The 11264-nt window shown below is 46.4% G+C and overlaps 1 pseudogene; it reads left to right on the top strand.

The window, feature by feature from the left end:
- The window catches only part of LOC131421994 (acyl-coenzyme A synthetase ACSM2A, mitochondrial-like), a 100407-nt pseudogene extending 90208 nt beyond the window's left edge, over positions 1–10199 (top strand).
- The last annotated feature ends 1065 nt before the right edge of the window (positions 10200–11264 follow it).

Here is an 11264-nt window from a genome sequence, read left to right as displayed (position 1 = left end):
TTCTTCTCTGTTCCTTTCTTCTTCTCTTGCTCTCTTTCCTTGTGATTTCATGGCTTTCTTTAGTAATATATTTGGGTTTCTTTCTCTTAATTTTTTTTGTATTTATTATAGGTTTCTGGTTTGTGATCATCGTGAGGTTCGTGTATAATAACCTATGTAAATAGCAATCTATATTAAGTTGATGATCTCTTATATTGGCCTCTTACTAAAAGCCCTATGCTTTTACTCCCTCCTCCCACATTTTATGTTTCTGATATCATATTTCACCTCTTGTGTGTGTGTGTGTGTGTGTATGTGTGTGTGTAACCTCTTATCATTGGAAATAGATAATTTTAGTACTTTCATCTTTCGACCTTCCTATTAGTTTTATATGATCTGCTACATTTGCTGTGTATTTGCCTTTACCAGTGATTGTTTTTCTTTGATAATTTTCTTATTGCTATTTGTGGTCTTTTCTTTTCCACTTAAATAAGTCCTTTTAACATTTCTTGTAAGGCTGGTTTATTGATGATAACCTTCTTTAGTTTTTGCTTGTCTGGAAAACTCTTTATCTTTCCTTCCATTTTGAATGATAACCTTGCTGGGTAGAGTATTCTTGGCTTTAGGTTTTTTCTTTTCAGCACTTTGAATATATGGTGCCACTCCCTTATAGCCCGTAAGGTTTCTGCTTAGAAGTCAGCTGATAGCCTTATGGGGATTCCTTTGTATGTAACTTGTTGCCTTTCTCTTGCAGCTTTTAGGATTCTCTCTTTATCTTTAATTCTTGATATTTTAATTAAAATGTGTCTTGGTGTGAGCCTCTTTGGGTTCATCTTGTGTGGTGCTCTCTTTACTTCCTGTACCTGGATATCTGTTTCCTTCCTTTGGTTAGGAAAGTTTTCAGCTACTGTTTCTTCAAATAGGTTCTCTGCCCTTTTGTCTCTCTCTTCTCCTTCTGGGACACCTATGATATGGATGTTAGTACACTTGATGTTGTCCCAGAGATCCCTTAGACTGTCCTCATTCTTTTTAATTCTTTTTTTCTGTTCAGCTTGGGTGATTTCATTTATTCTTTCCTCCAGCTCGCTGATCCATTCTTCTGTGTCGTCTGCTCTGCTGTTGACTCCCTCTAGTGAATTTTTCATTTCTATTATTGTATTCTTCAGTTCTGATTAGTTCTTTTTTATATTTTCCAATTCTCTGTTGAAGTTCTCACTGTGTTCACCTATTCTTCCAAAATCAGTGAGCCTCTTTATGACTATTAGTTTGTACTCTTTATCAGGTAGACTGTTTATCTCTGTTTTGTTTAGTTCTTTTTCTGAGGATCTGTCCTGTTCCCTTATTTGGAACATATTCGTTTGTCTCCTCATTTTGCTTACTTCTTTGTGCCTATATCTATGTATTAGGTAGATCAGCTACATCTCCCAATTTTGGATATATGGCCTTGTGTAACAGGTGCCTCATGGGGCCCAGCAATGTGCTTCCCTCTCCTCACCAGTTTCAAATGTTCCAGGAGTGTCACCTGTATGGGCTACATGTTCCCTTCTGTTGTGGCAGGATTGCTCTTGCTGCAGGTGCATGGGTAGGCTAGGCTGACCCCCAGGCCAGCTGGTTGTAAGGCTCAGCTGTGTGCAGCTACTACAGTCACTTTAGTCACTTTATTGGGCACGAGGAACCCCAGCACAGCTGGCTGCAAGGTCTAATAGCACACACCTGCTGCTGATTTGCTGTTAAGTGAGTCAGGCCCCCAATGTGGCTGGTTGCTAGGCTCAGGGGCTCACAATTGCTCTAGGCCTCCAGAATGTGAGCCTGTTGTCAGCTTTCTTGGGGGTGCAGCTGAGTGGGGCTGGCCCCAGGCATGGCAGCATACAATCGTTTCAGGCATTGGAAGGTGGGACAGATTTCCTGTGTGGTTGTGTAAAGAGGCCAGTGGCACAAGTCTGCTGCAGCTTACAAGCCCCACCACCCACCGACCCACACACCTGGCCAATGCAGTCTTGTCCCATGTGCACACCTGTCCCACTGAAGCAGACCCACTTGCTCCGCTGAAGAAGTCCCACACACTCCGCCAACACAGGCCCACCCCTCCTGCATGCACTACCCCACAAAGGCGGACCCACTCACCCCACTGCAGAGGTCCCACACACCCCACCTATGCAGGCCCACAAATTCTCTGGGCTTGCTGGTGGGTGGGGCCAGTCCCTAGGGCAGACTGCCTGCTCTGGCTGAGCTGGATTAAATCAGAGCTCTAGTGGGTGGGGCAAACCCTTGGGCTAACAGGCCGGGGGAAGAACTCCAATGGCATCTGCCAGCATCTGTGTCAGCATGCCTGTACTAGGTCTCAGCGATGGCTGCCCCCAGTGACTCAGTCCCTGGGGAGGTGGGCCTAGCTGCCTTCTGCCTCTCTGAGACAGCTTTTCAAGTGAGTCTCTGTTACCAAAGGACTATGCACCTTTCTTTCTGATGATTTTTTGTTGGTTTCTGGAACGGATGAATTTGTGTGTGGGCCTTTTAAGGGAAAGCTTTTCTTTCTCTTATGTTTGATAGCTTTTCTGGGGGTATTCCCCATTGGTTTTAATAGCCAGCAAAGCCAGGTATTATGACAGGCATCTCCGTTGTGCTGAATTCAAAGACTGCTTATTGTGGCGTAGCTCTCCTGCACAAACCCCCTGTTCCTCCAGGAAAAGCTTTGTACCTTATGATTGTTCCTGGCTGTGAGGCACTGCAGCTAGAATGGGTTTTTTTCTGCAGCAGAAGGGTATTTCTGCCTCTTCCACTTCTGTCAGTGTTGTCCCTTGTTGTTGGGGTTCTTTTTATCCAGTTTCCAGATCTCTCTCAGAGGTGATTGTTCCACAGGTAGTTGTAAATTTGTTGTGTCCGTGGGACGAGGTGAATTCAGAGTCCTCCTATGCCACCATATTCACAGCAATCCCCTCAGCTAATGTTTTGTCAGAGATTTCCTTGAGTGCCAGGAGCTCAAACAAGCAAACACAAACAGCAACAGCAACGACAACAGAGAACGACGCCTGTGCAGACTGGCTCTGTGTGAGGAACTCCCCACAACTTGGCCAGCCTTGCTCTGAGCCTAGGGATCAGCCTGAGGTGGAAGCTTCAGGTCCTCTCAGGACGTTCTGAGCATGCATTGCCTGGGTGTGTGATGGCTTTCTAAATCCCGCATGTTCATAGCTGTCTTGGATATCTCAATTTCCTGGAAAGTCTACCCTAGCTTCTCCCCCAGACCTTGAGGGTCTACTGTATATCTCCCCCATAGTCTCTCATCTCAGGCGTCTTTAGTTGTAGTCCACCGTGTGGCTTTTACGAGCAGTGCCTGCTGCTCTTCCCGTCTGCATTCTGAGTCGTGTGAAATGAGGGCCTTGCATCAGCCCTTCAGGTGTCCCCAGAGAGGTTAGAACAGATTACACAATAATTTGCAAATAAGATCTGCTCTGCTCCCTCTGGTTGGAGCAGGGGTACTGGGAACCGGGCTGCTGTCTACTCAAGACCAAATCTGCCATGCTGGGGAAAGGTGAGGCAAGGTTCCAATGTTTTTTTCTGGAACCTCTTAAAATCATGTCATGTCCCACAACAGGGAAGATCCCAATGCATTGCTTGGTGGTCAAGTGCATGGGCTGTAGAGCAAAAATGACATGAAATGTGAGTAAAAATGGCATGAAACTTCCCTACCGTTTTGAAGGTGGCTTTTCTTGATTGGGTATTTGCACGGTTGTTGTAGACCTTTGACTCTTCTAGAGCTCCTACAAAGTCAGCTCAGACAGCTCCTGGTAGTTTGTTTGTTTGCTTGTTTGTTTTTGATGTTTTGTAGCGGAACAAGAGCTTACAGCTTTCTAGTAGGCCATTTTCTTTATATCACTCCCTAGTAGCACTTTTGAAAAGCAGTCAAGGTTGAGAACCCACTTGGGTGTCTTTGTGGACTCTGCCCACGTCTGTGTGGTAGATAGGATACTGTGCCCCTACCATTAAGGAGCTTTTCTTTGGCCCTGGGAGCATGATTCCTTCCCTGGATGTGTGAATCCCATCATCCAGGTTCCAGTCTCTGATGATTGTCATCAAGAAAGTTCATTTCCTCCTGGAAGTCGTGTCCACAAGGGTGTGTCAGGCCAACTGTACCAACACACAGTACACTGAGCTGGACAGCAGTTCAAGTGGTGCATGAATGGGGGTGGGACTTTGCTGTACCCCTTGATACAATATTTCCTAAATTTGAGTCATCCATGTCCACATCCACTATTTTTTACCTTATCTGTGTGCACCATCTATATTATCACTTACTTAATTTTTCTCTCTAAATCCACTTATTATTTTACTTTAAAACATTCCCTTTTTAAAAAAGTTGATGTGGTATCACAAGTGGAAAACAGTAGCACTTGCCAAAAGCAAAAGGCAGTTGTAACCATAACTATAATACAAACCAAACAACTTTGTTAAATTTTAGCTACATCCTGTTCCCACTAAAAGCTCTGATCTTGAAACTTACCTTCCTCTTGGTAGTTCCAGAGCTTTTAAAAATATGTCGGAGCCAAATCAGAACAATTGGAAGGGAATCTAAAAAGGAATGTGATCCGATGTTTTTTTCTGGAACCTCTTAAAATCATGTCATGTCCCACAACAGGGAAGATCCCAACACATTGCTTGGTGGTCAAGTGCATGGGCTGTAGAGCAAGAATTAAATTCAAATACCAACCCTTCCACCAACCAGCTGAGTGGCTTTGAGCAAGTGATTGTGCCTCTCTGAGCATCAGTTTCCTCTTCTGTAACATGGGCTATGAAAAATGCCAGCCTCACACAAAACCTGTGCATGAATATTCATAGTGGCATTATTCCTAATAGCTAAAAACTGGATGGGGCCGGTCCCATGGCATAGTGGTTAAGTTAGGCATGCTCCACTTCGGATTTGCGGGTTTGGATCCCAGGTGCAGACCTACACCACTCATCAGCCATGCTGTGGTGGTGACGCACATACAAAACAGAGGAAGATGGGCACAGATGTTAGCTCAGGGAGAATCTTCCTCAGCAAAACAAAACAAAACAAAACAAAACAAAACTGGAAACAACCCAGATGCCCTTCAATGGGTGAATGGGTAAACAAACTGTGATTCATTCATAACATGAAATACTGTTCCGCAATAAATAGGATTGAACTATTGATGAACACACCAACCTTGATGAATCTTCAGAGAATTACACTGAATTAAAAAATAAAAAGAGCCATTCCCAAATGTTACATTCTATATGATTCCACTTATGTGACATTCTTAAAATGACAAAATTATGAAAATGGAGAATAGATTAGGCATTGCCAAGGGGTTAGGGATGGAGAGGGAGGGAGAGAAGGAGGAGGAGGGAGGTGGACGTGGGTATAAAAGCAACATGAGAGCTCCTGGTGATGACGGGACTGTTCTGTCTCTTGACTGGTGGTTGATATACACATGTGATAAAATTGCATTGTGCTAAATACACTTACACACACACACACACACACACACACACACACACACAAATGAGTACAAGTGAAAAACTGTGGAAATCTGGGTAAGATTGGTGGATTGCATCAATGTCGGTATCCTGGTTGTGATGTTGAACTATATAGTGTTGGAAGATGTTACCGTTGGGAGAAACTGGGTAAAGGGTACATGGGATCTCTTTGTATTATTTCTTACAGTGTGCATGTGAATCTATCATTATCTTAAAATAAGTTTAATTAAAGTAATACCAACCTCACAGGCTTTCTGTGAGGATCAAATGAGGTAGTGTTTTGGGAAGAAAATTCGTTCAGCAAATATTTATTGACACCTCCCATCTGTCCAGTTACTGTGTGAACGCTGAGCTTCTCACAGTGAATCAAATACACGGAGTTCATGGTGTAGGAAATCGTATTCTACTGGAGAGCCACACAAAAGCGAGGTGTTATTTTAAAAAATTATCCTTAAAATTGGTGTAATATTGCCCACTGAATCAGCAGTAGAGTGCATTGAGTGTTTGCATGTAAAGAAAATAGACTTGGAGAGATGACAAAACTTGCCCAGGTGCCAGGTGGAGTGACAAGGAGGATTCGGACCCAGATCTGAGCCCCAGGTTGTGGCTCTTCATCTCTAGACTCGCTGCCTTCTCCACAGAGGGGTGCTGTTCTCTTTACAGGATGACCCGGTGAGGACAGCCGAAGCGGAGTGTGGGGACTTTTACAGCACTGGGGACAGAGCAACCATGGATGCAGAGGGCCACATCTGGTTCCTGGGGAGGGGCGATGATGTCATCAATGCCTCTGTGTAGGTGTGGCTGACCCTGAGCCGGGAGGTGTCACCCTCACACGCCTGGTGGGATCTAGCTGGCCCAGACGTTCCTCCATGCATTGGTCATGGGACCCTCAGCCTAATTCTGAACAGAGCCATGTCTATGGGGCCCTGGCCCGGGGGTGTCTGTGAACCTCCCCCAACCCCTGCATCCAGAAGAAATAGTCAAAATGAAGTTCAGGAAGGTCTGGAAGAACAATCATAATAAGACACCGTGCAATTTAAAGAGGAAGGGAGACCTTGCTTTGATCCCTATTGATGGGAGGAAATTATTCTCTGTGCTCCTCTGATGGGGCACAACATGTCACAGAAAATAATAATAATAATAATAGCTAACCTTTATGGAGTGCTTACTAGGTGAAAGCACTCTCCTTGATGCTTTGTATAACCCAGTAGATGTTATCATTATGCCCATTTTACTCATGAGAAAACTGAGTCACTGACCAGTGAAGTAAGTTTCCTAAAGTTTCAAAGACAGTACAGGTTGCAGCCCAGATTCAAACCAAGGTGGTGAGGCTCCCAACCCGTTGTCCCTAACCCTTACGTGATTTAGGGGGAAAAAATGACACAAGTAACAAGTTCTCTTGGTTATTTCAGGGAAATTGAGTTTGTTTTATTTTGTAATTTCTAAAACAAATGCTGACGTAGTGGGGAATAGGATGGAGAATTTTCATGAATGTTTAAGATCAAGTTTGGGGCTTCCAAAAGGTTCCATGCTGGAGGAAGCTCCTGAAGCCAGGCCGCAGAGCTCTGGGAGGACAGAGCTCTCTCTCTCCTCCTACCAGAGGCAGTGAGTGAGAAGAGAGCACCTGTGCCTTGTATTTCTTAGCATGGAGCGTCCAGGTCTTCCTGCAGTGGTCCCACTACACAGCCTGTCACAGGCCTCTGACCCCCTGTGACAGTTTCCCTCTGTCAAGTGCCAAGGGAAAATGCGATCCTCCAGAACATGAGATCTGAGGGCTTGGTCGCCCCAGCCCTGGTATCTGCTCAGAACCAGAGAAGGAACCTTTGATCCTGCAGGTATCACATCGGGCCGGCAGAGGTGGAAAATGCCCTGGCCGAGCATCCAGCAGTGGCTGAGTCAGCTGTGGTGAGCAGCCCGGACCCGATTCGAGGGGAGGTGAGGAAGAGGACACGGAGGTCATCGTGTCTGTGTGTGGGCACTGGGGAGGCAGGTGCAGGGGAAACTTCGAGGCCATGTCTACCCAGGACCTAGGGTGGAGAGAGGGCGCAGTTGGTGTGTGTGTGCACTTACACGATGGGGTCACCAGGGGACACTGTGGCCTCATCTGTGGCTGAAAATGCTGCTGCTGACATCTAACATTTAATGAGCTCTTATTATGTGCCTGCTCATTTTTCCCCCCAGTAACCTAATGAGTTCAGGACTCTCATTATACCCTTTTATAGATAAGGAAAAAGGGGCCTAAAGAAGTTATTAAGTTGCCCAGATGACACAGTGGTGGAGCCAGAACGGGAATCTAAGCAATCTGGCTCCAGAGCATGCATTCATTGATTCAACAGGTGTTTTCTGAGCACCTACTATGTGCAAGGCCCTGTGCAATTAAGTGGAGACATAAATAATAACATAAGAATTATAAATTACCAACAATTATTAAATGCCCAAAGGTTCCAGGCACAGAAGTATACATACAACAATAGTAAAAATGATGAAGATAACGCTGATGATAAGAATAATAATAAAGTTAAACTAGCTTCATGTTTTACATGTATTATCTCGTGAAATCTTTACCTAAACCCAGTGAGGAATGAACCTGTACTGTCCCCGTTTTGCAGGGAAGGAAATTGAGGGTGAGAGAGGTTGAGTAACTTTCCAATCATAGAGTGGAGACTGGAGTATTGGGACTAGAACCTGGTGTGTCCTTTTCCAAAGGCTCAAGTGTCAGCTTGGTGTTTTCGCTCATTAAATAAATATTCACTTTGTAAACTAGACAATTCACTGGCGCTCACCCTGAGCCTCCGCTCTGGTTCTGCACGGCAGGTGGTGAAGGCGTTTATTGTCCTGGCCCCACAGTTTCTGTCCTGGGACAGGGACCAGCTCACCAAGGAGCTGCAGCACGTGAAGTCAGTGACGGCCCCGTACAAGTACCCGAGGAAGGTGAGTGAGGCGAGTGGATGAGGCTGGTTCCCCCCGAGCCGTCCTGGCGCTCCGCGGCCCCGAGTCTCGTCGGGTGGCTGGGCTGAAGCTTAAACAGCCAGTAGAACTAGCATTTTTCTCTTCAGAAGAAAGAATTTGGGTAGGGGTAGGGTGGAGCCAACTGAGACGGAACCTGTGGCAGAAACCCAAAAGGAATCCATTGCTGGCACGTTAACCTAAAGAAAAAAAATCAGACAAGTGCCCAAAGATATCCAAGAAGGGTATTTAATATCTTTCAAAATTTGAGAAGGAAATCCAAATCAGCAGCTTCCAAACTGTTTTTAAAAATAATTCATGCTTGGAAATACATTCTATATTGCAACTCAATACATATATACATGCGTAACAAACAAAAATTAACAAAATGATATTTATCCTTATAACATGCCATATATTCCGATATTTTTATTCTACTTCATTTGTTTTAAATGCTGTGTGCAAACTACAAAAATGTCCAACAATAGAGAAATGATTAAGTTGTTCATGAAATTTAATATTATCCTGTATTTTAAAATGATATTGCAGATCTTTTATTTTTAATGTAAAAAGATCACAATATATTATTAAGAGAAAAAGCAGGCAATGAAAGAATGTACATGATATTATCCTATTAGTTTAAAAGCAGAGTTTGAGCGGATACATGTGCCGAAAGTGCGCATTTCCTTCTTTTGTGATAGTGCTTTGCTCCGTCATCTGAGTGCTGACGGTCCATCCAGATAGAAAGCTGCAGAGCTCACGTCTAGTGAACATGCGCCATGTGGGTCGGGCCCTGGACTCAGTGCTGCACACGCGTTACTATTTCATTTCATCGTCCCCACAGCCTGAGATGGTCTCATCACTCTGCTTCATAGAGAGGAGCTGAGGCTCAGAGACTCCCAGTAAATTGCCTGAGATTAGAGTTAATAAAAAGCAGAGCAGGAACTCAAACCCGTGTGTATCTGACAACAGAGTTCCTGCTTCTAACATCAGTCTCTGTGGCCTCACAGAGAGGAGAACAGAGGGCACGTAGCAGGCAGGATGGGCTAGATGTTACTGTGGGTAACAAAGACCCCCCAAAGTCTTAGCGGCTTATAACAAGGAAGGTATCTTCCTTGCTCATGTTACATGTTCACCATGTCCAGGCTCTCCTGGGGCCTCTGCTCCACACCCCCTCATCTCGGGACCAGGATAACGGAGCAGCCACCATGCAGGTATCTGCCAGGTGCCGTAAGAGATGGACAGAGCTGGCGGCCAGGCTCACTGGTTCCCAGCTCTTCTGTTAGAGGTGGCACGCTTCACTGCCACTCACATTTCACTGGTCAAAGCCTGTCCCAAGGCTGCATCCAACTTCAGGGGGTCAGGAGGAGAACCTGGCATCCTTGGTGGGCCCCATTAAGGCCACCACATGGTGCCAGCCTGTCTGGGGGACTGTGCAGGGGCAAAGGAGGAGAGGGGGCACTGGTAGGAAGTGACGGTGGGACTAAGTCAGGATGGATTTGCTTTCGCCTCAACCAGGTGGAATTTGTCCCAGAGCTGCCCAAAACCATCACTGGCAAGATTAAAAGGAGTGAACTTCGGAAAAAGGAGTTTGGTCAGATGTGATCGTCAATAAACTCAGAAACCACTGTGTGACTTTGGGTAAATCCCTGGCCACCTCAGTTTCCCCATATGGCGAGGGTGAGGATGGGGGTGTTGAGAGAGTTGATTTGGAAGGATATCAGGAGTGCCAATATTTCAGCATTTTTGTTTCTTTCAGATTAATATCAGTCACTCTTCTTCCTCCAAGTCTCCTCCTCCTTCTGGATTGCCCAGATGAGCACACAGATTGGGGCTGGAGGTAATAAAGTACGAATAGAACATCAACGGTGCCCCTGTGTCGTGCATTAATTCTGTGGATGAACCTGTGCTAAATGTGGTTCCTCCGTAATTCTCCCCAATCCCCACTGGAGAGAGCCCAGGGCCTGATTCTCCCTGCTGGCCCCAGCTTCCTTCGTGGCCCTGTGGACCCGGTAGATGGCCAGGACTCAGAGGCCCAAGAGAGATGCTCCGAGCAGCCCCAGGCACCAGCCTGTCCTAGGTCCCAGCCTAGGTCCCGCATGAGTGAGTGAGGGACCTACTCTCTGGGAACCCAGGAGTCCCGTAGGACTCTTGCAGACCTCTCCAGAGGTACCCGGTCCCTCATTCATACCCAGAGGCTTTCACCCCTCAGCTTTCCCCCACATGAGCCCACCCGCTCATCTCTCCCCAGGGCCCAGGACTCCCCCAGCCCTTTCCCAGGCGCCCAGTGTCCTCGCCACACACCCCTCCCCCACACTCTATTACCCCTTCCTGCTATCCAGAGCCCCCCTGACCCCCTGGTCTCGGGTCCTGTGAACTGATCCTTTACTCCATCTGTCCTTGGGGCCTGAATGGGACCACTGTGGGGAAAACCAGAGGCTGGGAGGAGCAGGGGCAGAGGGGCCGAGCCTGGGGGTGGGAGAAACACATATTTTCTCCTTCTCACCCACCGCTGGGTCACCCTTGAAGAGATCCCCTCTGCGGCTGCCCATTTCTGGGGTTCACAGACACACACATTCACAGAGAAATAAGACACCACAAGCACAGAGACACACAGGCACATAATCACCCCCATCCTCACCTGGGGACTCAGGCATAGGGCTCATGGACAGGCTCACACACAGACCCACACTGCAGACACAGGCAACGACCCCTGAGAACACAGACACACACACTCAGGGCCACATGAGACAGCCCCACAGGGCAGACCCTACACGCAGTGGACATACACATACACACAGAGATACAATCAGGAACACCCAAAGGGGCAGCAAATTCACACACAC

The sequence above is a fragment of the Diceros bicornis genome, chromosome 26 (genome assembly GCF_020826845.1).
Source record: "Diceros bicornis minor isolate mBicDic1 chromosome 26, mDicBic1.mat.cur, whole genome shotgun sequence".
NCBI lineage: Eukaryota > Metazoa > Chordata > Mammalia > Perissodactyla > Rhinocerotidae > Diceros > Diceros bicornis.
Note: the sequence above shows the minus strand (reverse complement) of the source record. Positions and strands in the feature narration are given on the sequence as shown.